The 22,625-nt window shown below is 45.3% G+C and overlaps 1 long non-coding RNA gene across 2 annotated transcripts in view; it reads left to right on the top strand.

Annotated features, from left to right (window-relative positions):
- Positions 1-22,625, top strand: part of LOC138247972 (uncharacterized) — a 274,693-nt gene that overhangs the window by 115,561 nt on the left and 136,507 nt on the right. Inside the window, exons 4-5 of one of the 2 annotated variants that reach the window (XR_011194590.1) lie at positions 4,300-4,359; positions 6,247-7,138. The exons of the other annotated variant lie outside the window; for it this stretch is intronic. This is a non-coding gene — a long non-coding RNA (uncharacterized lncRNA). Of the gene's footprint in view, positions 1-4,299; positions 4,360-6,246; positions 7,139-22,625 lie in introns of those variants that run through there. 2 annotated transcript variants of the gene reach the window in all.

Genomic DNA, 22,625 nt, shown 5'->3' with positions numbered 1-22,625 from the left:
ATAAGAGGACACGCAGCATTGTTGAGCGGACCTTTGGGATCCTAAAGTCAAGGTTCCGCTGCCTTGACATCACAGGCGGTAGCCTACTCTATTCCCCAGAGATGGTCTGTAAGATCATACTCACTTGTGCCATATTGCACAACATTTGTGTAAAAAGGAACATTCCCCTCCTTTAACCAGACCCAGACATGCCTGAAGATGACGAAGAGGAGGATGCTGGCCTGCAACAGGAGGGGGAACAACCAAACACGGCAGCAGGAGTGCGTAGGCGCCAACAGCTTGTAAATAAAAAAAATTCATAATTTTTTCATATCAACACTTATTGCACAATTGTAAATAAACACATATAACAAACACCCCATCATGCTTTGGCCTATTCATTTCTGCCCACCTTTAGTTCGAAATTGCTGAAGAAGAATGTCGTCTCATTGAGCAATAATGACATAACACTCATCACACAAAAAAAAAACATCACAAATGTCTGCACAGAGGGTAGGATGTTACATGATACATTACCATCCACAGAGGCCAACAGGAGTACAAATGTGGCAATGACAAATGCCTGATCCAGACACCTGAGACAGTCTCTCACTCAGCCCAAAAATGTTGATCATTTGAAAGTCTCATTACACGTGTTCAGTGACAGGGTGGGACCATCCATGTGTACGTGACCATGTCCTCAATGGCTTCTCTCAATTTTTGATATAAACAATACCCAATTGGAACAACATCAGCTGCCACGAACTCATGAGGAGACCTTGAAGTTACAGTGACAACATACACCCAGACAGGTGATAGTGGATCCACATTCGCACACACATATAAACATATGTCATCCAATCAACCAAATATTTGCAAGCAGCCCATCACAGTAGTGTCCCAGTTCGAACCTAGCAGGAAGAATGTAACATGCCACTAAACCAGGTAATGCATAAAGGGCCACATACATCAACAACCTATTTGTCATCAGCACATGAGGAACGCTGAGATTTAGCAAACATAGTAAGTGCAAAATGGTATGTCAGATTGCTCCAAATAATCAATAGGGCAAACGTCAAATGGGCTAATGAGATGAATGAATGGCTAACAGTGATTCATACCCTATGGCCTTACATTAGCCTGCTGCTGCAGGTTTTGCATAACAGAATAAATGAAAGCCATGGATAAAATAGTAAATCTGGAAGGGCAAAACCTAGGGTGCTGGGGGCCTAAGTCCACCTCTACCGCCCCCCAAATATACAAGAACCATGTACTTGTGAACTAAACACATGCATAAGGCGCATGTGTGGCCTACATGTCAAAAGTCAAACACAAATCAGATACACAAAATCATAATAGGACATGGTTAGCCCCACAAAAACTGTAAGTGACTATTGCACTCCCTGTTTGGACTATAGATAAATGCATTACCATGATAAATGTGGACACATGTTTGAGAAGGAATACATCATGGTATCCCATTCATCATTTCAAAATAGCCATCAGCAATTACCCAAAATATGTGTACAAATATGGTTAATACATTTTTTGAGGTATCATAAATATTACAGTGTGAATGCCTTCTATACATCCAATAAGGGACATGTGTCATAGCTAACCACAAATGTGTATCACATAGCACCATTTGGTCATGACAAATTTCCTTCCTCAACTTTAAAAAATGAAGACATAATTTAAAAATGCGTCAAATTTCCACGCATACAGCATGGGCGTCATAATTTTTTCACGTACAGGAGTGCACAGAATGTAGAGTCAAAAAATATGATAGTAAAAATAATAAATTAATAAGGTACATGACATGTCCACCATATTGTCCATGTAGCGTCAAATTTCCAAGCATACAGCATGGGCGTCATAATTTTTTCACGTACAGGAGTGCACAGAATGCAGAGTCAAAAAATATGATATGAAAATTAATAAATTAATAAGGTACATGACATGTCCACCATATTGTTCATGTAGCGTCAAATTTCCACGCATACAGCATGGGCGTCATAATTTTTTCACGTACAGGAGTGCACAGAATGCAGAGTCAAAAAATATGATATGAAAATTAATCAATTAATATGGTACATGACATGTCCACCATATTGTCCATGTAGCGTCAAATTTCCACGCATACAGCATGGGCGTCATAATTTTTTCACGTACAGGAGTGCACAGAATGCAGAGTCAAAAAATATGATATGAAAAATAATCAATTAATAAGGTACATGACATGTCCACCATATTGTCCATGTAGCGTCAAATTTCCACGCATACAGCATGGGCGTCATCATTTTTTCACGTACAGGAGTGCACAGAATGCAGAGTCAAAAAATATGATATGAAAAATAATAAATTAATAAGGTACAAGACATGTCCACCATATTGTCCATGTAGCGTCAAATTTCCACGCATACAGCATGGGCGTCATAATTTTTTCACGTACAGGAGTGCACAGAATGCAGAGTCAAAAAATATGATATGAAAAATAATAAATTAATAAGGTACATGACATGTCCACCATATTGTTCATGTAGCGTCAAATATCCACGCATACAGCATGGGCGTCATAATTTTTTCACGTACAGGAGTGCACAGAATGCAGAGTCAAATATAAATTTTCATAAATGTTTCTCATATTTGCCAGGAAATTATAATTCTACACTAGAACTGTAAACTCAGCCTCACAATAATGTAAGGGAACAAAGAAGAAATTACTTTTGACTCTGCATTATGTGCAATGTTATGCTTCAAAAAATATGACACACAATCTGTCTGCATGAAAATATGACGCATAACGGGAAAATAAAAACGGCGGCCATTTTATGCAGGAAGTGATGTAATAGGATATCCTGTTTACAAAATCTGTACTGTGAGTTAACTTTCACTTTCACTTTCACTTTGCAGTCTCAGATTTATCTAGACTGTGTGGTTGTGTGAAAAGTGTAGTCCTGTGTTTAACTGCTTTTGTGTCCTGTGTACCTTGTATTTTGTGCTTTTGTGATCATAGTCTTGTTGTCTAATATTGTCTTAGTCTGTTTAGTATACTTTTGTCCAATCCTGTTTTTGTTTGTATTGTCTGTGGGAGTCTGTTCTGGGTAGTTTAACTTTGGGGTTAGTTGGGCTATTTTTCTTAAGTTTTATTTTTCCTTCACTACTCTACCTTTCCCCATTTCCCACTTTTACTTGTTTGTCTCATTTTTCACCTTTCAATTTGTTAATATGTCAGGTAGGCCTCGGCTTGGCAGGATGGGTGAGGAGGAATTGGGGGGATTCATTTGGCTTGTTTGCCATTTCCTCCCACTCATGCTGGAGGCTGGGGGCCGTGTGATACAGGGGTATCACACGGAGGAACGGAAAGTCCGGTGGGGGAAGGTGCGCCATCACCTGGTCCGGGTGTACGGGAGCATTAGGAATGAGCATCAACTAAAGCACCGCTGGGCTGATCTCATATCCAGGGAGCAGGACCTGCTGGACCACCTGGGAATCAGGATTGGTGGCCATGTTGGTGAAGAAATCAATTACATGTGAAGAATTGAAATCTGTGTGGGGACATGTGATGATTGTTACCCAATCTGCTAGATAAGTAGCTGACTGTGTGTAATGCTAGGGAAACCTAATGTGTATTTGTTGCACAATGTGTAGGAAGACCAATGCTAGCAGTCAGATGGCTCATGTTTTCAACACATACCGGATGCCTGTAGCTGTATGTAATGTAGTGTTGCCTTTGTGTCAGACAAGCGACACGTTAATGCCTCTATTTGAACTCTACAGGTAATATTGGCCAGTGAGAAAGTTATGTTGAAACAACATACCTACATATGTCCACGCCATAGCTAGACAGAAAAATGTAAAACCATGATGATGCTATAAATGTGTGGTGCCTTCACGTCACATGAAGTTAGCTATGTTGTCCACACATATGTCACATGTGTGTCTGGTTGCTGTGTGTTGAAAATGTCCACCTAGCCTGTTTGATTTTGAGGGGTCATGCAGTCCTCAAGTAACCAGCTTTTGGATGTCTCTCTGGGATGCACATGATGAGATGAATGCAACCCTATATTGTTGGGGCATACTAATGGAGGTGTATCTTTGACAACACATGACTGTCCTGGCCACTGCATGTGTGTAGTAGGGTGTGTAACTGTAGCAGGAGACTTATCCAATGTTAATGTTGATTAAAAATTCATCCATGCAGTATGAGCATGTGGGAAAGTGTATCATTACCATGTCATATTCACACAGTGTCATAGTAACTGCAATTATTTGTCAGTGCACGGAGTCTGAGTATATTCTTCCTTTCATGCTTTACAGGTGGACCAGCACCGTACACCGTGGGAGAGGTGGCACATTTTGAGGACCCCTATACCTACAGTGAGTGTGGCCTGAGTGCTATTTTTATTGTTTGCTAGTGATGCATGATGGACTACTGTGTGTTCAACAGAATTCATGATTTGATGCGCTGCCCGTTCATTGGCATTGTTGCTTTACTGGGATTTCAATTATCACTTCTGTTTCTGTAGACCAATACTTAGCCATCTCTCAGATTTAGGGGCTGTAGGTCATTCCAGTCGGCCCGCTATGGGGAATGGGATGAGTCATGTGGAATACACTGGTTAATGTAAGAGTTGCTCTGGGACTTGGCTTGAACTGAGTCTGCATATCAGACTGACATTCTCCCAGATAGCTTTGGCAAATGGCTTCTATGAAATATGCAGCTTCCTAGTTGAGAATGCCCTGTGTACACTGTAGGTCGGATCTTCTGGGGGCATGTACTTCCACAAGTTGAACTAGAAGTGTGTGTGACTAGAGTGCAATGGCCTAGGGGTTCAGTCGACTCATGATCATGGGTGTTCTTGCTCCTCTGTGTGTGTTGTAAAACATGCCTCACTGATAGTATGTGATGTTGGCCTGAGTCAGAGCATTTTGACATGTGTGGACCTTGGATATGACAATGTTTGGCTAACTCCAACGTGTTGCTAGCCCTTCATTGGTGTTGTGTGTGGAGGCACATACTTGTTGACCTTTCTATACACTCCTGGGTGTGCATTGAACCTGGGCTTGTTGGTTGTTCTTCCCACCCCACCCTTAAAGACTGTCATGTGATTGGGAATAGGGTACCTAGGACTGTAGCAATCAGTATGTTACACGTACTTGTGACCTTTTGCATCTTTGTTTAGAACCTAGGGCCAGATGTAGAAAACAGTTTTCAAGTCGCAAACGGCGAAAATCGCCGTTTGCAAGTCGCAAACGTGTGTTTGCTATGCAGAAATGCATTTTGTGAGTCGGAACTGACTCGCAAAATGCATTTCTGACTCGCAAATAGGAAGGGGTGTTCCCTTCCTATTTGCGACTCGCAGTGGTATGCAATTCCATTTGCGACCGAGTACGCGGTCGCAAATGGAGTCGCAGGTACCATCCACTTGAAGTGGATGGTAACCCACTCGCAAACTGGAAGGGGTCCCCATAGAACCCCTTCCCCTTTGTGAGTGGACCCAAAAATATTTTTTCAGAGCAGGCAGTGGTCAAAGGGACCACTACCTGCCCTGAAAAAATCCAAAACAAAAGGTTTTGGTTTTTTTTTCTAAGTGCAGCTCGTTTTCCTTTAAGGAAAATGGGCTACACTTGGAAAAAAAAAACCTGCTTTATTTAAAAGCAGTCACGGACATGGAGGTCTGCTGTTCCCAGCAGGCCTCCATCCCCGTGAGTGCCTATAGTCGCTATGGGGGTGCAAATTGGGACCCACCTCATTAATATTAATGAGGTGGGTCTTTGCAACCCCATAGCGACTCGCAGACGGTGTCTGAGACACCGTTCTGCATAGCAAATTGCAAGTCGCAATTTGCCGTCTTCCTACATCTGGCCCCTAGTGTACACATTCGGTTATGGCCCATGGGTTCAATATTTGCAAACAACAATTTACAAATGGCATTGAGTGAGGGTTGTGATAGTTAGCACATAGAGTGACATATGTAGTGAAGTCAGTATGCGGAAGAGGTTCAGCCATAATGTCAGCTGCATTAGGCATTATTTGGATGAGTAGTTTAGGCTGATGTCATCCATCATGTAGAGACATGGATATGCTAGGTGTGAGATGCCCTTATGTATGCAGGCTTCACATGTACTTCCTCTGAGACTTTTAGTGAACTATGTTGTGACAATTGCTGTAACAAATACAGTACAAGTAATGTACAAATAACCCATTGTGCTATTCCACCCAATGCAATTCCCATGGTAAATATTTGCCATTTCTCTTCACAGCTGCAAACATGAGTGCCGCAGATAGACACCAATTTGAGAGGCGTGCCATGCGATACCGGCACATCCTGCAGGTGCAGTCGGGGTACAGGAGGATGGCCCGAAAATATCAATCAGATCGGGCCTCCGAGGCATGGTGGTCCTCACCACAGGGTGGGCCTATATTGCCCACAACAGCCACCACCACCACATCCACCAGGTCTCCCCAAGTGGCCCCAGCAACGTCGGGCACAGTTGACCCTGGCTCCTCATCAAGACCTGGACCCAGACATGTTCAACAACCAGGACAGTCCAGTGGGCATTCAACTGCTGGCACAAGGTCCACCTCGGCCGGCACACAGACAGCATCAGCCCCTCCTGTGGACCCAGCCGCATTCCTGGCATTGAGCCGTAAATTGGACAAGGTGTTTAATAAGGTGGACAAGCTAAGCCAGGATGTGGCGTATATAAAAAAAAGGGTTCGCTCCATCAAGCGGACCCTACGGAGGGCCAACCTCTAGGACATTTGCCTTGTTTAACTTTTACCCCTCCCCTCTCTCCTCTTTCCTATTTTGTACTGGTAGTTGGGTTTTGGGGATTAGTAGTAGGTTAGTATAGGTAGTTAGCTTAGTTAGTGTTAGGGAAGAGGGTGGGGGGTCCTTATTCTTTCTATCTTTATTTTTTGTGTGGGGGAGTGTCAATGTTGGGATTCCTGTTTGTTTAAAAAAAAGATATATATATATATATATATATGATTGTTTAGGATAGTATAGTATGTGTGTAGGTTAGTAAGTGTTGTCCTGCATGTGTCCTGTCTCATAATGGTGGGTGGGGGGTTGATGTTTAGATCGTTTCGTTATATGTGTAGAGTAAGTTTAGCTTAGGTTAGTTAGGGACAGTTGTGGGTTAGTAGTAGTCAGGTTAGATTAGTGTAGGTATTACTTTTCCCTTAGTTGCCTCTTGTGTGAATAAATAGTAATAAATATATAGTTAACCCTTTACATGATGCGTTAGGTGCTACTTTATCATGGCCTTGACATCAGTGTAGGTGAATGTTTTTGTATGACATTAGTGTCCTATGCTAGCCATCCCCAGAAAATGGAGGTTTAACATGCCAGCTACCCGTGTGATAACTTGGTAAGTATCCACCATTTGGGAGACACACCATTGGTAGTTTGCATCGATCACCAAGGTTTTGTGTTGGTGAGTATGTATTCTACTTCACAAAGTGTGCTTCCGGACTTGTTATTGTGGGTAATTTCATAGGTCGGACTGCAGTGTGATGTTCAGGGAGATCTTTGTAGATGAGGTGTTGTTAACACTCTTGTCTTGTTGCCTTCATTGCTGACCTACATCATGTGTGTACTAATTCTGCATGACTTTCCTTCATGGAAGTATACTCAGAAAGGGTGATTGATGCAGTGTTATTTGTTTATGTTTGCTTACATTTTGCAGCATAATTTCATGTTTTAGTATTGCATGGTGCCTACATATCTCAGCCACCATTAGTTGACTAGAATTGCTATAGATGGTGCATCATTCTGTCCAACACAGCATGATTGTGTGTGGTTAGTCCCTTCATCAGTTATTCTCCTCAGTATGGTAAGGCTATGATTCAATCCTGGCCACTGCACAGATGTATCAGACTACATGATGTCAGGACAGTTGTATTGACAAGCTACATGGTTGCCACACAGGCACTTTGGAGTTATGTACTGCACAGTTGAAGTGTGAAATAACACAGAGACATAATAGGTGTGCAAGTGCTATTTATTTATAGGTGCTGTAGTGTAAAATATCCATTGTCCATGATTGCTGGGTCCGTTCTGGTGCATTCTTACATGGTGATCCTACAGAAGGGGTGTGGATGATGCTCCTGACATGCTGGGGTGATGTCACAGACAGTGCAGAGGGACAGGAATTGGCAAATAGTAGGAGAGAGACATTCACTGGCAATGCTGACAAGTCATACAGTGGATTGCAGAACAGTCATTGAGTGTAGTTGTAGTGAGACTGGCATTTGTCAAAACGTAGGACCTTGGTCAAAGTAGGCCATGGTGCAGGGACTAGTGCTTCCGGGTACTCTTCCGTGAGAATGTGATCTGTTCCATGTCTTCTTCTTCTTCTGATGTGTGTGTTGCCTGGTTTGTCCTTGTTGTTGTTGGTTGTGAAGGGGCAACACACACCTCAGTGTTAGAAGACGTGGAGGCAGACATCCCGGGGGCTGCTCCCTGTGGAGTTATTAAGGGCAGTACTGCAGCAAGGAGGGCCTGCTGGTTTTTGAGAATGGCAGCCACATCACGATGGTAGGCAGCCAGGTCGGCCCTGAGGGGTTCAATGTTGCATTTGTGCACACGTTGACTGGATTGCAGTTGTAGGTGTTGTGTCAACTGGATGACAGCTGTGCTGATTTCCTTCAGTGTTTTGGCAAGTTCCTGCAAGACAGATGTTCGGGCTTGCGTAGCAGCTGCCTGATCTGCAAATGACGTCATGCAGGAACGCACCCCCTCAAGGCTGGCTGCCATGTTTTGCATACCCACCCGCACCTCCTTGGCCAGCTCACGTGGTACACCAACTACAGTTCTTTCAAAGCTGGTGCCAGTGTCGTCTGAGTCCTCAGCTGTGTTGGAGCTGGCAGGTCTTAGAATTGGGGTGGTGGGTGGTTCTTCTGTGATAGCTGCTTCTTCTGTGCTCCTCCTTGTGACTGAAGGTGGGGTCTGGAGGGTTTCAAGGACCTTTTGGATGGTCTCCTGGGAAATATTTATGGGCTCGTCATCCATGTCATCAGGGAAATCAGGGACAGGCATATCGGCAGGAGATCCATGTTCCTCTGCAATGAAACAGGGTACAATTAGTGTGTCTGTGTTGTGACAATTTTGCCATAAGATACAAGCCTTTGGATGACTTAACTTTGTGCTCTGGTTTGGTATTGGTATCTGCTGTCCTTCATATGGGCATTGTTATAGGCCTATGGCCCACCTGTGTGTCACATGTATGATATAGAGTTATCAGACTTGTCTGCCTAATTGCCTCTAGGTGTTGCTTTGTACCAATTTGGGAATAGCCATCTTTTTGTCCTACTCGTCCCTCCGTGTATATCTATTCTTATGGAGAGACATTTTGTCGCGTGGGCTCTCATTATCCTACATGAGATTACTGGATTTCTAGGCAGCAGGATAGCTGATGGTGTGGGGGACTGAGTCTGACCCACTTGTACATAACTCTGTCACCCTAATTCTTTCTTTTTGCTCTGACTAACTAGCAGTGCCTCATGTCTCCCACGGCAAAGAAATGATTAGACAGCCGAGCGCATGACATCTTTGGAACTTCTCAGGGAAGTCGTGGTCACTCAGATCCAAACCAATTCTCTCTTTTCCAGTATGATCTCATATACTAATGACAAAGACAGTATTTGTTTTATATGATGATTTCATAAAACAACTGACTTTTAGATAATTAGGTGTGAGCCACAATAACCAAAACAATACAACATGGTAGAATTGAAATAGTCACCAGGAGTGTAAAACATTTGAACAAAGCTATCATGGTGCCTAACTGTTTCTACTCTCCCTCTGCTTGTTCTATTTAGAGCACAGCATGTTAAGCTTCGAGCTTGCCTGTCTGAATCACTGGGGAGACATATCTGAGCAATGGCCTGTGATCTGGTTCAGCATCTGCAGCAAGGCAGGCAGCGTCTAGTTGTGGTTCTCTGTTCGGAAACTCCCTCTTGCGTGTATTGGGACAAGGAAGTGATTTTATAACTCACATGTCATCGTGATGACAAAGTGTCCCTACGCAGGAATGCCAAATCTGAACTCCTACCACGTCTATCGGCAATGTACCAGACTGTATCCTTGACTGGAGCACAGAGTGAATATGTTCTGGAGAACTGCAGTGCTGAAGTAGGCAAAACAGTGTGATATGACTAAAAAACAACACCGTAGAACTGGCTATTTACAAAATAACTGATACGAAGCCTAATAAAAAGCATTTAGTGCAAAGTGCACAGAGGCTCTAAGCTGTTAGCAAATGAGTAAAAGTGCATTCAGGGCAAGGTGCACAGAGGCATAAAGCCTGAAGCTAATGTGCAAAGTATACGTAAAACTTACCACACCACACTACACTTTGACTGGCTGTGGGTGTTGTGAATGCCCTGGCAGCACACTTGCCTCTCAGGACCTGCCCCAAACACTTTTTATTCACATTGACCTAAATGTACATGTTATGTGGCATATCCTATGCATGGCAATGTTAGGATGTGGTATGGATGTAAACATTGTTGATGTTTCGAGATGATGTTGGGTAACATCTGTTTAATTGGATTGCCCTGTTTATGGTATCAAAGTCCTATTTGGTTCTCAGACTGTGCAGGTGTGTTTCAGTGACCAGTTGCAGGTGTCCCCTCCTCAATGTTGTTGTCTGAGCAGTATGACATTAGTGATGTTGCCTTGTTAGCCAGGCACGTGAGGGACCCTGACGTATGCAGCATGTGTGTGTCCTTAGTGCTGTGTGGCTCCTATTGCTGTTTACTTTGGCTGATGTATGTGTCAAGTATGGGCATTGGCATTTGAGTGTACTGGTGCCTTTGTCTTATTTCTATAAATAGTTGCAGATGTCATCCTCACCCCCTAATTTAGGAATGTATGTTCCATGGGGAGGTTCCTGCCATTTGCTACTATAGCTGCACAGAGATCAGAGGTGTTATTGTCAACTGTTGTCGCAGTTACATTGCAGTTGTTGTTTTGGCTACTGGATTACTGATGGGGACCTAGTTTATGTAGGATACATTTTGACTGACGAGTGCCTGGATCTAAGTTTGACGTAGTGGCCTTCCCACCTGTCGCTGCCTTCCCTTGGCTCCATTGTTGTAATTACAGGATGGCCCCATGGGACTGTTGTTGGTGCTGTATTTTGTCATGCCCCAGCTTCAGTCTGTGCTGGCCATGCCCCCCTGCTGTGCCCCTTTACCCATGCCACTTCATATATATGCTGAGTTACATGCATTGTGTAGTAGGTATTCCCCCCCCCGGTTGCAGTTATCATTATTGTATTATGATTCCCCTTGCGACTTACCCTGCATGTGCGTTGTGTTGTGGTAGTCTGCGCTGTCCTGTCCTTGAATCCCTGTGACAATCTCCTCAGGGATGACGGCTGCGACCATCTCCTCCATGTGGTCCAGGGCCTCCTGGTGTGCTGGACTCCCCCCTCCAGTCTGCAGTGCTGCCTTCCTGTTCCTGGCCATTTTTTCTTTTGTCCTACGTTTGCAGTCATGCCAGCGTTTCTTACACTCGGTGACTGATCTGCGTTCTTCAGCCACATTGTTGATCTTGTCCACAATTTTTTGCCATATGGCCTCTCTCCTACTGATAGGCAATGTAGAGGTGATGAACAATTGGTGCTGGTGTTCCGTCACCTCTTTAACCAGGATTTCCTGCTCCTCTGCACTGAAGCAACACTTTCTTTTTTTTCTGAAAATGTCCTGGTTCCTGTATGGATCATCCTGGTTGGTTCCTGGTCTGCTGTCATCTTCCTGGGGTCTGTTGTGGCATCTGGGATCCATTTTGGTTCTCCTCTGCTGAAAGGGCAGTTTTTGCGGGTAAATTTGACGCTATTGCGTCAAAATAAACAGCGCTTTCCGGGTTGCGCTGTCGTAAATCGACCCACAGTCATTTGCGTCGCGTTAACGTTGGTTTCCTTTACGACTTGACGCCGCTGTGTGCGTCACAAAATAATGACTCTCACCTGTTGATTGCGCCGCCGTGCGTCAAAGTATAAATTTGACGCCCGCACGGCGCATCGAAATGGCATTAGCCGGCGTTAAAATTTTTGGCGCAAAGCTGCGCCGGCGCAGCTTTGCGTCAAAAAGTATAAATATGGCCCTGAATCTCTCTGAAGCCAGCCCTAGTGTCGCAGTACTTATTGTTATGGCACTGAGTTTGGGTTTTTGATAATGCAGTGTTAGTTTCAGTTTCAAGGAAGTTGAGTGCATTAACTCTACTATCATTCTGTCAACAACGACCTGCCACCCAGAAGATACAGGGTGCCTGGCTGGACCGGCAAGACGTGGCAGTGTTTTGTCTCTTTCTCTTCCACTCCCCCTTTCCTTTTGGGACACCTGCCGGGGTTTCTGTGTCCACCAGGAAGTGTCGAGAGTTGTTCCAGGAGGTTGGGGGCATACCATCGCCCCTGTAGACATCCTGCTTTTCAGGTGAGTGGCCCTGTCTTGTCAAAATCTCCCGTGGAGTGATGTAGTCACTTCCCTGCTTCATCAGGCACCTTCCTAAGACGATGACTGGTTTTCTGGGATTCCTCTCCTGGCGACGAGGGTGCTCCTTGGAACACAGGTGGTGGACCCCTTCAACACCGTCTGCTCAAGGTTCCTGCTGTCAAAATTTGGAGGAGGTAAGAGGTTGCCTTCCCAGTTTGCGATAGTACCCCTGAGCACCGTGTCATCTTCACCTCCTGAGGCCTCTGTGCATTATTTCTAAGGAATCCTTCATGCACAGCCTGGCCCAGGTCCCCAGCACTCTATCCTGTGACGCTCAACTCACTGAGTTGTTCTCCAGCGGTGTGGGACCTTCTTTTGTACAGCAACAACCGTAATTTGCACCTTCTTTGTCCCCGTGTCCTGGGACCTTCATGGGTGCTGTCTGGTCATCTGTGGGTTCCCTCCAGTGTTGGGAGCCCCATCTGCCTCCTCAGTCTGAGTTGAGGCCCCCAGGTCCCTCCTGAGTCCAGAGTTGCATGCAATCCGCGATATTGCTTGAACCAAGGCTTGTTGGACGAATCCATTGCTGCAACTCACCTGCAGTCAACATCTCCACATTGGACATCCTTTGCATCATGCAGGAACCCACAACCATCTTCCTTGGTGCTCTTCTGCAGTCTTCTTTCAACCGGGAACTCCTCTTTGCACCATCACCTAGGTTGGCAGGGGCTCCTGTCCTTCCTGGAATCATCTGCGACTTCTGGACGTGGTCTCCTCTCTTCACAGATCTTCAGGTCCAGGAGTCTACCATGTGTTGCTTGCAGTCTTGCATGGTTCTTGCAATAACTCTAATCACTAACTGTAGTGTGTCCTAAGGAAACTTGCAGTACTTTACTCCTACTTTCCTAGGCTCTGGGGTGGGGTATTTTACTCACCTTTGTGGTTTTCTTACTCTCCCAGTGATTCTCTACACACTACACATGTCTAGGGGGGACTTTGTGATTCGCATTCCACTTTCTTAGTATATGGTTTGTGTTGCCCTAGACCTATTTTCTCCTATTGCATTATATAGCATTTCCTATTGTTTGCACTATCCTATGACTATTTACTTACCTTATTTTGATGTCTAGTGTATATATTGTGTATAATACTTACCTCCAGAAGTAGTATTGCCTCTAAGATATTTTTGGCCTTGTGTCACTAAGATAAACTACCTTTATTTTTGGTAACACTGAGTATGGTACTTGCTTGTGTATAAGTACTGTGTAACTATAGTGGTATTGCAGGAGCTTTGCATGTCTCCTAGTTCAGCCTAGGCTGCTCTGCTACAGCTATCTCTACCAGCCTAAGCTTCTAGAACACTACTCTATTTCACTAATAAGGGATAACTAGAACCTGGTACAAGGTGTAAGTACCCAAGGTACCCACTACAAACCAGGCCAGCCTCCTACAGTACCCTTTTCTGCCTTTGAAGTAGGCAAACTTCAAAGGCAAGTCTCTGTTGTTCACAAGATCCTGCCTTGCCCAGGCCTGGCTCCAGACTCACACCAGTGAGTTGGAGGCTTCATTGTGTGATGTCAGGCACAGCCCATTCAGGTGTAAGCGACCACTCCTTCCTCAACTCTAGTTCAGATGGCCCATCAGGATAGGCAGGCTACACCTTACCTCCCTTTGTGTCGCTGTCTAGAGGGGATTCACAAACAGCCCAAGTGTCAATCTGACACGCACAGGGAATACACAAGCAGACAGAGTCACAAAATGGTTTAAGCAAGAAAATGCCCACTTTTTAAAAGTGGAATTTTCAGACTGATAATTTAAAAAACAACTTTACCAAAATAAGTATTTTTAAATTGTGAGTACAGAGACACCAACTCCACATTTCTATTTGCTCCAAAAGGGAAACTGCACTTAAAAGATATTTAAAGGCAGTCCCCATGTTAACCTATGATAGAGATCAGCCTTGCAACAGTGAAAAACGAATTTGGCAGTATTTTACTGTACGGACATGTAAAAGACACCAGTACATGTCCCACCGTTAACATACACTGCAGCCTGCCCATGGGGCTACCGAAGGCCTACCTTTGGGGTGTCTTACATTTATAAAAAGGGTAGGTTTAGGCCTGGCAAGTGGATACACTTGCCAGGCAAATTGGCAGTTTACAACTGTACACACAAACACTGCAGTGGCATGTCTGAGGCATGTTTACAGGGCTACTAATGTGGGTGGCACAATCAGTGCTGCAGGCCCACTAGTAGTATTTGATTTACAGGCCCTGGCACCTCTAGTTCACTTTACTGGGGACTTACTATTAATCAAATATGCCAATCATGGAAAAGCCAATTTCACATACAATTTATATAGGGAGCTCTTGCACTTTAGAGCTTGTCAGCAGTGGTAAAGTGCCCACAGTATCAAAAACAGCAAAAGCAGAGTCCAGCACACATTTAACACATGGGAAGCAGAGGCAAAAAAGACAAAGGAGACCATGCCAAGGATGTCAGGTCTAACAGCAGCCTCTCAAACTCTATCAAGAAGTCAATATGCAGCAACTGGCATATACTGAACAAGGGGAGCTTAAGTATGCCACACCCCCTCTTTGCTTTCAAATGCAGCCACAATATCAACATCAAGAATGGGCTTGTAAAGACCAGACCTTGGACAGTGACTGCAAACAGACAAGATACACTTTTGGGCCTACCATAGGCACAAGGCTATTTTTCCTGTGGGTCATGTGGGGTTTGCGCTCTCATTGAGCACACCACCCATATAGACATAGGGACCAATACCCCTTGGTAACTCCGAAAGCACACCAATCGCAACAGCGACAAACTCATCTACCTCATAACCTGCCCCTGTGGTTCATGTTATGTTGGTATGACCACATGCAAGGTCAGGACATGCATCAAGGACCATGAAAGTACGATATGATGCCATAAAGCAGCCACAAAACTGATGAATCATTTAATTGAGAATAGACATACAGTGGACAGTATTAGATAAACCTATACTGATGTCTGTCACATATACCTCCCAATATCTGTGTGGCAGGAAACAAAGGTGGATCGTTAAATAACATAGTCACATTCATGGCCTTAGTGACGAAATGCCTTGGTCATCCATTTTTGACATAATATATTAGATGAGGTGCAACACGGTCCATAAAGAATGAAAGCCTTATTTCTGATTTACATGTGTCATGGCAGTAGAAGGGTGATGCTCCATACCCACTACAAAATGTACCCCTGCAGACTATCTGCATTGGCGGGGCACTATATGGTTTAGTGTGAGATGGGCAAGTTATACACACATTTCTTTGAATCATTTGCCTGCTTCCTGCAGCATGTAACCATTCCATCGTTATATAATATCTGTTAGGCCTTTTGACATTGGTTTTTGCACATTTTGGCTCAGATATGAATTTCTGACCCTTAAGTCAGAGATCCTGAGTTGTTTGGGCCTGAGGTTTTCCTTACTTTGATTTTACTTTATTGTGTTGAACAAGTTCTGAAAATTTAGATGCGGTTCTGACAGGCATAAATCAGTATGGATTTGTTCTGTTTCGTTTATAGTTCTCTCCCCCAGTCAGAAACGATGCCTGGTATGCACACAGATAATCCTGACATCAGTTTGTCCTGTTTTTTAGCCGGACTACATATCTGACCATAAGGGTTAACATGTTTATCCTCAGTTGGGCTGGTTGTGTTCCGTTTCATGCATGTTGTGTTCCAAAAACCATAACTGCCTTGAGCACTTGCGTGAGAGATGCAGATCAGTATGGAATTGATCTGTCTTGGACGCAGTCATCAGCATCTTTAAGAAGAGACTTGAGGTTCCAGGACTTTCTGCACTAGGAGGTGCTCTGATTACCACGCCTGCAGGGGGGGGAGGAGAGGTGCACCAGGCACTACAAAGCACCTGACGGATTGCTGCTGTGCATGATGCTCGCAATAGTCACCAACATCTTTAAGAAGGGAATCCAGTTCCAAGGACTCACCTCAATAGGAGGCACTCTGGTTGCCACATTCGCAGGGGGGATGAGAGCATCACCGGGTGCTACAAAGCACCAGAAGGATTCCTGCTGGGCAGAACACCTACAAAAGCTACCAGCATCTTGATGACGAGACTACAGGTCCCAGGACTCAATGTGTTAAGAGGTGCTCCTGTTGCAATGCCTGTAGGAGGGAGGAGAGCTGCACCACTGCTACAAAGTGCCAGAAGGATTGTTGCTGCATGGAATGTGCACAGGCCGTGCCCGGGTGAAGCCTGGGCTACGTGCAGGCCCATCCTGTGACCGTCAGTGTGAGGAAGAGGCAGGGCAGGGTGATCGCATGGTCCTTTGGAAGTATATGTTTAGACTGGTAAGAGCCCTCTTTATCGCTTCGGCTTGTGTCAGTGCAGCATAATAATGGCATGTTTTACACATCATATGTCAACAAGATGTGCATTTTGTTCCCCAGAAATTCCCAGTTTGGATGCATGGGGATCATTGGGCAGGCTGGAACTTGGTTGGCTCCCCCTTTTTTCTGTGACTTGGGGTCTTTTGTCAAAGAGCTCAGAGAGGGCATTGGTTGGCTCATCCACTAGATTCTTTGTTGTGCCCAGTTTGTGCATTTTGACCCATATTTATACTTTTTGATGCAAATCAGCGCTAGTGCAGATTTGCGTCAAAAACGTTACCATCGGCGAACGCCATGCCAACGCGCCAGCCAGGCGCCTTATTTATGGAATGACATTAGCCGACCCTGCGGCCTGGTTAGTGTCAAAATAAATTATGGTAACCGGGCAGCGGAGGCGAAGGGAAGACTGGGGGTAGTGTGCCAAAGAATGGTGCAAGTCAGGTTAGAGTCAAAAATATTGTCTCTAACCTGACTTGCGGCATTGTTTGACGCACAACCCCCATGGAAATGTCATGTCCCCCTGCCCAATGGCCATGCCCAGGAAACGTCTGTCCCCTGGGCATGCCCATTTGGCACAATGGCATGCCAGGGGGCCCAAGCAAGGCCCCCCATGCCATTAAAAAAAAAAGAATTATACTTACCTGCACATACGTGCACTCACCTGCGATGGGTCCCTCCATCCATGGGTGTCCTCCAGGGGTGGGCGAGGGCGTCAGGGGGTGTCCCTGGGTGCAGGGAAGGGCCCCTGTGGACTGCTTCCATGGTCTCCCACCATGGAAATGAGCCCACAGGTGCCTTAACGCCTGCCTTGACTCAGACGTTAAAAAACAGCGCTAATCCGGCTGGGCCCCATGTTTTAAGGCCTGCCTTCGCCTGTGCTTCATTTTGATTCCGTAGGATAAATAAGGCGCACATGCCTTAGAGTAATTTTTGCACGGGAATGCCTACCTTGCATGTCATCAGCGCAAGGTAGGGTTTCACGTACAGAAATTGACTCAAACTCCATAACTTTGGAGCTAGACGGGTCTAGCGGCAAAGTATAAATATGGAGTTAAATTTGCGCCGAATTTGCGTAAAAAATTACGCTAATCTGTCGAAAACAGAGTATAAATATGGGCCTTAGTATTTTAACTGGGAGGACAGCTTCTATACGTATTCCTTACAGCAAGTACTCACTGGGTAAGACAAAAGGGGAGGCACAAAGTGGCATGGACAAATGTCCAGGAAAAAAATCACATAATTTTAACTTAATTAAATAATGTAGTGAGGGTGCTTACAGAAGAGATTTCTTGTGTGGAGTAGCAAATTACTGAAACTCGACAGGTAACGGACTCTCACATTCTGCTGGAGGAACCCGACCCAAGTGAATTAATTATTGCTTCCCCCACCGCAGTACAAATCCCCTCAAAAACATCAACTGAGACAGTTGTAGGGAAATCTACCATCACCATCCCCTGTGCCCTAAAAGTTTCACGGAAATTACCCAAAGCTGGTGGGAAGGGTGGTCGACCAGGCCAAAAGGAAGTAGGGGGCTGTGTAGGAGGCTGGCCTGGTTTGTAGTGGGTACCCTGGGTACTTTCACCTTATACCAGGTCCAGTTATCCCTTATTAGTGAAGTAGTAGTGTTCTAGCAGCTTAGGCTGATAGAGGGAGCTATAGCAGAGCAGCTTGGTCTGAACTAGGAGACATGCAAAGCTCATGCAATACCACTTATAGTTACACAGTACTTATACACAAGTAAATACAATACTCAGTGTTACCAAAAATAAAGGTATTTATTTGGGTGACACAATACCAAAAATATCTTAGAGACAATACTCCTTCTGGAGGTAAATATTATATACAATATATCGCTTGGAGAGTAAGAATACACTAAAAGTAAGTAAATTACCCCACTCCAGAGCCGAGAAAAGCAGGAGTAAAGTACTGCAAGTTTCCTTAGAACACACTACACCTCGTTTTGGGGATTTTGCAGCAGCCAACCAAGTCTGCAAAGAACAACTGCTGGATTATAGGCCCTGAAGACCCGCAAAGGAAGGGGACCAATTCCAGAAGTCAAAGGAAGTTTCAGGAAGGACAGGAGCCAATGCCAACCCAGAAGAGGGTGCAAAAGAAGAGTCCCCGGTTAGTAGAAAACTTAAGAAATGCACCCTAGGAAGATGCCAGCAGGTTCGTGCATGATGCAAAAGATCGTTGAAGATCGTTGAAGATCGTTGAAGATCGTTGCAGATAAGATTTCGAGTTGGAAGACTCCAACAAGCCTTGGCTACGACAAAATTGTGTTTTTCATCAAAATGGCACTGGATGGACCCAAGATGGACCTGGGGGGCTCTACTCTGTGTGAGGAAGAAGAGGGGACTCTCAGCACTTTAGAAAGCCCTCAGGATGCCAGCCAGCACCCCCGGAAGTCACAGGATCTGGGTTAAAAGGAGGTAAAAAACATTATTGATGCAGTACAACAAAAGAAGGTCTCATGCTGCCGGAGAACAACTCAGCGAGTTGAGCGTCACAGTGTGGAGTGCTGGGCACCTGGGACAGGCTGTGCACCAAGGAATTTTGCAAAGAGTGCACAGAGGCCTCAGGAGGCAAAGAAGAAGACACAATACACAGTGGTACCGTCGTGCTTGGGGAAGGCAAGGTCTTACATCCTCCAACTTGCGTCAGCAGGACCTTAATATAGTCTATGACGTCCACCCTCTGTGTCCTTATGAACATGCTCGTTGCTGTGAGAGGAGTCCCAGGGTACTAGTTGTCACCTTGGAAGGTGCCTTCTTGGAGCAAGGGAGTGACTCCATCACTCCACGGGAGATTACTTCAGTCCTTCTGGTGCAGGATGAAGACAGGGAGTCCCCAGAGCATGCACACCGTGGAAACTGTTGCAGTTGCTGACTTGGAGCTGAAGTTGCTGAAGAAAAGTGTCTCTTGTAGACACTTTGTTGCAGTTACAGTGCTTCTTGGAGCAGGCTACGGTTGATCCAAGGTCAGAAGAGTCTGAAGGTGTTGCAGAGGATTCCTGCAACATAAACTTGCAAGCATAATCTGAACGGAACCCACAGGACAGGCCGTCACCTGCTGGCACTTGCCACCTGGAGCCCTCCAGAGTGCCCCCACACTTCCAAAGCAAGATGGCTGAAGTCTGGGACACACTGCAGGAGCTCCGGGAACCACCCCTGGGGTGATGATGGACAAGGGAGTGGTCACTCCCCTTTCCTTTGTCCAGTTTCCCGCCAGGTCAGGACAGAAGGGGTCCCTGAACCGGTTTAGACTGTTTTATGCAAGGAGGGCACCATCTGTGCCCTTTAAAGCATTTCCAGAGGCTGGTGGAGGCTACCCCTCCTCAGCCTGTAACACCTATTTCCAAAGGGAGACGGTGTGACACCCTGCTCTCGGAGGAAACGCTTTGTTCTGCTTTTCTGGGACTGGGCTGCCCAGACCCCAGGAGGGCAGAACCCTGTCTGTGAGGTGGCAGCAGCTGTAGCTGCAGTGCAAGCCTCAGAGAGCTGGTTTGCCAGTACTGGGGGTCCATGGTGGAGCCCCCAGGATGCACAGAATTGGCTCCCCAATACCAGATTTGGAATGAGGGGACAATTCCATGATCTTAGACATGTTACATGGCCATATTAGGAGTTACCATTGTGAAGCTACATATAGGTATTGACCTATATGTGGTGCATGCGTGTAATGGTGTCCCGCACTCACAAAGTCCAGGGAAATGGCCCTGAACTATATGGGGGCACCTTTGTTAGTGCAAGGGTGCCCTCACACTTAGTAACTTTGCACCTAACCTTCAGCAAGTGAAGGTTAGACATATAGGTGACTTATAAGTTACTTAAGTGCAGTGAAAATGGCTGTGAAATAGTGTGTGCATTTTTTCATGCAGGCTTCAATGGCAGTCCTGTGTAAGGGTTTGTATGAGCTCATTATGGGTGGCAGAATAAATGCCGCAGACCATATGGATCTCCTGGAACCCCAGTGCCCTGGGTACCTAGGTACCATATACTAGGGACTTATAAGGTGGGGCCCAGTATGCCAATTTAAATTGGTAAGTGAAGTCACTGGCCTACAGTGACAAATTTAAAAGCAGAAAGAGCATAAGCACTGAGGTTCTGATTAGCAGAGCCTCAGTGACACAGTTAGGATCTACACATGCATACACATTAGGCCACATACTATGAGCACTGGGGTCCTGGCTAGCAGGATCCCAGTAAGACAGGCAAAACATGCTGACATATAGTTTTTTTATCTATGAGCACTGGGGTCTTGGCTAGCAGCATCCCAGTGACACTTTAAAAACACACTGACATACACTCACAAACAGGCCAAAAGTGGGGGTAACTATGCTAGAAAGAGGCTACTTTCTCACAGGCTGCATTTGCAAGATCTGGCTGTTGGGAATAATAAGCCTTGTGGGCCCAAAAGGTGCACTCAGATTTCAATACCTGCTGAGAGCATTTTGCAGGAATTTCTCCTGAAAATGGAAAGTAGGATTCTAACAACATTTGATAAACTAAGTCAGAGAAACACCAGTTTAGAGACGATAGTGGGGACTCTTGGCAAGTTGAAGGGAACTTTGCTTATGCAGATGCGAACCATGGTGTTAAAGTGTTCTCCCATAGTATCACCTATCCCGGGCTCTTGTGTGTCCCCAGCACCAGGTGGGAAGGGGAGTAATAGTCTGCCACACTTGTTAGATCATCTGGGGGAGTGTAGGCGTGTGGTTAATAACACTCTGCTTTTTGTTGGTCCCCCACCTTCCCCAGTGATGTCACAGGTGAAAGGTTATATAGCGTATTAGAACTGACAGCCTTAGGGTGGTCACCCCTAACTTTTTGCCTGCCACCCTCCACTTTTTGGACAATGTGTTTGCTGGTTTAAGACTCTGCACGCTTTACCACTGCTAACCAGTGCTAAAGTGCATATGCTCTCTCCCTTAAAGCATGGTGACATTGGTTCCTACCTTATTTAATCTACTTGCAAGTCCCCAGTAAAGTGCATTACATGTGCCCAGGGCCTGTAGATTAAATGCTACTAGTGGGCCTGCAGCACTGATTGTGCCACCCAAATAAGAATCCCCTTAACCATGCCTCAGGGCTGGCATTGCAAGGTCTGTATGTGCAGTTTCAATGCCACATCGACTTGGCATTTAAAAGTACTTGCCAAGCCTTAAACTCCCTGTTTTCTACATATAAGTCACCCTAAGGTAGGCCCTAGGTAACCCACAGGGCAGGGTGCTATGTAGGTAAAAGGCAGGACATCTACCTGCATAGTTTATATCTCCTGGTAGTGTAGAACTCCTACATTTGTTTTACACAGCTGTGAGGCCTGCTCCTTTCATATGCTAAAAATAGGGCTACCCTCATATATTGTTTGAGTGGTAAATTCTGATCTGAAAGGAGTAACAAGATAATGTTTTGTATGGCGAGAATGGTAATACAAAATCTCCCCTACTTCAAAGGCACATTTGGGTATTTAAACAGGTCCTCTGACCCTACCAACTCAGACACTTCTGGACAACATACCACTGGTGAAGAAACTCTGAACCAGAACCTTCAAACTACCAAGAGGAACTGCCTGGCTGCCCAAAGGACTCACCTGACTGCTTTTCTGCAAAGGACTGCTGCCCTCTGGCTCTGACGAGAAGTGCTCTCCAAGGGCTTGGATAGAGCTTGCCTCCTGTTCCTTGAAGTCTCAGGACCAAAAACACTTCCTCCTGCAAAGAACTCCTTGTGCGGTGAAACATCGACGCACAGCCTGCCAGAAATGACGCACAGCCTGCAGTGCGGTGAGAAAATCACTG

Source organism: Pleurodeles waltl, chromosome 1_2, assembly GCF_031143425.1.
Source record: "Pleurodeles waltl isolate 20211129_DDA chromosome 1_2, aPleWal1.hap1.20221129, whole genome shotgun sequence".
Lineage (NCBI taxonomy): Eukaryota > Metazoa > Chordata > Amphibia > Caudata > Salamandridae > Pleurodeles > Pleurodeles waltl.
This window is presented reverse-complemented; position numbering and strand designations above follow the sequence as displayed.